Below are 5,253 nucleotides of genomic sequence, written 5' to 3' on the forward strand. Positions count from 1 at the left end.
GTCTTGGATTATCTTGGCACCGAACAGTATATGAGTACTATCCACATCCCCCCCCCACCAAGGGACATGGAGTATTTTATGTCACAAGCGTAATGCTATAATTTCTTCACTTGAAGGGAATTTTTGTTGGTCAAGCCCATGAGGACTCAAATTTGCACTTGAAGGACTTTGTAGAAGTTTGTTCCCCCTTTAATATTGCATACATATCTTAAGAGTCCATCCAATTGCGCTTTTTCCCATTCTCTCTAATGGGAAAGGCAGTGTTATATCTAAGATCTTTACTCGCCATTTCCATCACCCTATGGATAAGTCTTATGGAGGAATTCTTAAGTCAATATATTCCACCTTTGAAGATGTTACAATTGCGAGATTAAATCATTAATTTTCGCCAATTCCATGAAGAACCGTGGTATGAAGCATGGGAAAGATTCAAGGAAAAACTCTTGAAATATCCTAACCATGAGATGCCAGATAAGATGGTTCTCTAAATCTTCTATAAGGATTTGGACCAACTCAACAAAGATATAGTGGACAATGCATCCGGTGGATCGCTCATTAAATCATCATAAAGGGTTGTATCAAAGGTATTGGATCAAATAACAAGTTTTTCTAGGGCTTGGGACATGAAGGTTGCTAAGGTGGCCATGGGGGATCCCTCCTTATCCTTTGTATTCTAAAATAGAAAAGGTCAAGAGGAGGAAAAAGATGAAAACATGATCAAGGTAATGTCACACCTTGAGCTCGTTACAAATTATATGTTGGGAGACCCAATTAGAACTGTAAATGTGATAAATACAATAGAGGATAAGCCATGTGAAAGTGTTGGGGAAGAGATAGTTGATGGCAAATTAAGTGTGTTGCCTAATTATATAGAGGGTTCCCACCTTTCCTCTCAAGGGCAAGGCAGAATTAAGGTTAGAACCATGAAAGTCAAAGCATAACACAATGCAAAAAGGAATGGTGCATCAATGAAGAAATTTTGGCTCAAATCTTGATTTGTGTTGAGGGGACTGATAAAATGGTGCAATAAATGAGAAGTGATTTCTCGGTGCTCCACCAAATGGTTGAGTCTCACTTAACCACCACCACCAACTAGAGGGAAGGTTGAATCAAATAGTGGTGTATCTCATGGAGAAGGAAAATAAAGAAATGCCAAGTAGGAAGGTAACAAATGCTATGAGCACCCAAGATGAAAATGGTTTAGGAAATAGCATGGAGCTTGAAAACTCTAATGGAAAATAAAAGGATGATCAAACAAAGGCAACGAGAAAGAGGTCAAATAATGATTTGCCGAAACATAGTTGGATTGTGTTTGAAAAGTTAAAGGTAAATGAGTGTCAAATTAACTCCAGACCACTAAGAAAGATTCCTCCCACCTTTCCCTAAAAGGTTCTCACCAAAGGGAGAAAATGAAAAGTTCAACAAGCTCTTTGATAAATTTACTACCCTATACATAAATATTCCTCTAGTTGAGGCTTTGCAAGACATGCTAGGATATGATAAAGTTATGAAGGATTTGATATATAAAAAGTGGCTTGTGGAGGATGAAACAATAGAAATAACACATCATTGTAGTGCCATCATGTTAAGAACATTGGCAAAAAAGAAGAACGACCCCGGTGCTTTTATAATTCCATACACCATTGGGTTGATCAAATTCGCGAAAGCATTATGTAACCTTGGAGAAAGTGTAAATCTAATGCCATATGCCATATTCCACAAGCTTTTGATGGAAAAGTGATGTGAAAGCAGATGCTAACACATTTGAGGCTTTTAACTAAGAATAATTGCAAAGTTTTAAGTAACTTTTGTCGTTTTTGATTGTTTTTCTTTAATACTGAAGTAAAAGTCAAGATGCAAGAGAACCAACAATAATGGAAATAAAAGAGTTGATTTCTGAGCAAGTAGAGAGGGAAATATAGCTAACGACTTGTCTGATAAGTCGTAGTTGCCGTCAGCCTTAGATAGAGAATGGGATTTGAAGTGAAGAAGCGACGACAATTCTGATAAGTCATCAACTTTGTGATAAATTATAAGAATCATCATCAGCTGTAGACTGATAACGCCCAAACTACATCTCTCTTACTAGAATGTAAGTGATCGTTGTCAATATATAATCCAACTAGGTTGGGGTCTAATTCCACAAGGAATATGGTATGAATTTGAGTTGTATGTGGTTTAATCAACTGAGAGTTATCAATTTCCTGTGAATGGGGTTTTTTGGAAAGGTAACAAATAACTACTTCTCAATTCAGTGTTTGAAAACAATATGATAAGAAAAACCAGAGTTATGTTCACTATGGGTGTTGGGATTTGACAGACACTAGTAACGGTTTAAAATTCTTGTGGTAGGTAGGAACAACAGACTATCCTTATCGATGTTATGTCTAAATATTTCTCAACCTATTTAGATATTTAACCACCTAATTCTCTCGATCTTAGGGAATTTATATTTCATAACAGGATGTTATCTCAAGTTAATTAATCTTGTTACAACATTAATTATTAAATAGAAGTTTGATGCTTCCAATTCCTTATTGATAATTCACTTCTTACTAGGGTTGATTTCTTATCTCAAGAAAATCACTAGTAAGCAAGGCCTATTGTTTGCTACCAATAGTCAAAAGTATAAAATAATGAAATTAAAAAGAAGTTTCTACCACCGTTTGAATCTTGAACACTTAGTTACATTACAAACCCAAACCCATAGATCCCACAACTCGGGTTAAGGGAATTTAGCTACTCATAATAAAATAATCAAGACAACAAGTTGAATTCATAATTTGATATATGAACTTACAGCAAGATGAATAGCAACAAGTGTTTCTCATATTTGATTCACAGTAGAAAATCCCAAAACAATTGTAATAATCTCTCTAAAAATAATTGTAAAGTTCAAGTCAGAAAACTAGAGAGAAGATAATCTCAAAACATCTGTTCCCCTCCTATATGATTAGAAACCCCTAACATATGCTTCAAATACTTCAGCCTAATTATGGAAACAAAATCATAGATCACGATATTTTCTCGAAAAGGCGACGACTTGTGTGACAACTTATCAAGAGTCTGACAACTTATCAGGAATGTCGCTAGCTCCTCTTCACTTTTGACAATCTCTGCCTTAGGTTGACGATGAGAAGTGACGGCTTATCTGACATGTGATGACTTATCAGAATTGTCATCGCTTCTTCACTTCAAATCCCATTCATTACCTAAGCCTAACGACAAGCCTGATGGTTTATCACACTTCTGATGGCCTATCACAGATGTCTTCAAAAATTCCAATTGAAGCCCATTGTCTTTCTAAGCCTAGCAACGAGCCTGATGGTTTATCACACTTCTGCTGGCCTATCACAGATGTCATCAAGAATTCTAGCTAAGACTCATTCTCTGTCTAAGGCTAACCGTAACTCTGATAGCTTTTCACAAGCCTGATGACTTATCAGACATGTAATCAGTTATACTTCCCTCTCTACTTGCTCAAAAATAAACTCTTTTACTTCCATTATTGCTGGTTCTCTTGAATCTTGACTTTTACTATAATATCAAATAGAAAACAATCAAAAACGATAAAAGTTGCTTAAGACTTTGCAATTATTCTTAGTTAAAAGCCTCAAATGTGTTAGCATCTACTCAGACATCAATACCCTCAACTTAAAACAATTTCTTATCCTCAAGCAACTAAAACACAACCAAGGGGATACAGAGTATATTCGACAGTCAACCATCCATATTATCTCAAAACATCTTCACCATCTCCAAGGTCAATTAATTTAAAAATAACAAATGTGTATATTATTGAAGAACAACAATACGACACACAAGAATCAAGATATGGCATCAATTCAGCAACAACAACCATGCATGTACCAAGATTATACTATCCAAACAAGTTAGCTACTAGCAACGTAAACAGTGTTCCCTCACTACAAAGAAGTCCCACTCTACTTATATCAGACATCACATATGTAACCATGGGGACAATCAAAAGACACTCACTCTCAGAATGAAGTTCAAATCAATGTATGCCAAATATCATAGGCTTGCCCTTATTTTCATTACCAAGATTTTTAGACAGGTCAGCTAGGATAACTATAGGTCTTCTCTTTGGCTTGTAATGTATACTAGGGGCTGGTATGATACTCGATGATATTTAAAGTGACTAAGCCTCCTTGACACTACACTAGGTTCTAGGGTCTCACTTATTAACCTTTTTCTATTCTTCTCTTTTCTTGATCACACATATTCAGGATGGGTGCAGTTTTTTCTACAATCACTGCTTATTTTTCACAACTTTTGTTTTCTTGTTCTTTTCCACCACACCCAGATTTTTTTTTCATTTATTCTGCCTTTCTTCATACTCATTTTACATAACGTACCCCTACGATAGCCAGCCTCAACTTAGGCCATTTCTTAAATCAAGGTGCACAGTGTCCAAGAATGACCAGGGACAAAACAGGTTCATTATGATATAAATGAGATGGTGATAGGTATCATAAAAAAGAAATAGGCTATTCAGGCTCAAAATAGGGATCAAGGGATATTATGCATACAAGAAAGGTCATTTAGTCTAAAAGTGGGCTAATATCAAACAACCTATGATCCTTTCCTAACCCCTATCCTTCTATCTAGGTAAGACTAATCGGGTAAGTTCTAGATTCAACATACAAAGAAAACTAAGTAAGATCTCACAAGCACATGGCACATAAGTATATCACAAGTTACTACTTATCCAGTTCATGCAATTGTTTAGAAATGATTATCAAGTCACTAGAAATGATACCATAACAAGATGCACAGTGGTAACAATTAGATGCAAATCACACAGTTAAACAATTAGACCATTTGAGAGGTGTTTATAAAAATAACAAAACGACATTAACTGCTTCAGGTATATGTATTTCACCTAGTCAACTACAAAATATTACAATAATAACTCACCCTACATCCTCAACTTAAAAGCAAAGAAAAATTGAACGAAAGGTTAGGGTATACCTGGAGTAGATCAAACTTAGGAATCATGGGTCCCTGACCCTACTGCTGCATCCTCAGCTGGCTTATCTCTATTGAGAGCCTCCCAGCATTCATACACATCTGGCATAGCAACTGTTGGAGGCCTACTAGTTAAGGTACGTATGGCTCTCTCTCGTAGGGCCTCCTCCCATTTCTTATTGTCAGCTAGGGACTCGATCATTCCCTTCTTTGTCTCTTCTTTTTTATCCTTCTTTCTCTCCGTTTTCTCTAATTTTCTTT

The 5,253-nt window shown here is 36.1% G+C and overlaps 1 non-coding gene across 1 annotated transcript; it reads right to left on the reverse strand.

Annotated features, from left to right (window-relative positions):
• Nucleotides 1-360: 360 nt before the first annotated feature.
• Nucleotides 361-466, reverse strand: LOC124889103. The gene has a single exon (XR_007047719.1). It is a non-coding gene; the product is annotated as a small nucleolar RNA R71 (small nucleolar RNA).
• Nucleotides 467-5,253: the final 4,787 nt, after the last annotated feature.

This window comes from Capsicum annuum, chromosome 11 (genome assembly GCF_002878395.1).
Source record: "Capsicum annuum cultivar UCD-10X-F1 chromosome 11, UCD10Xv1.1, whole genome shotgun sequence".
NCBI lineage: Eukaryota > Viridiplantae > Streptophyta > Magnoliopsida > Solanales > Solanaceae > Capsicum > Capsicum annuum.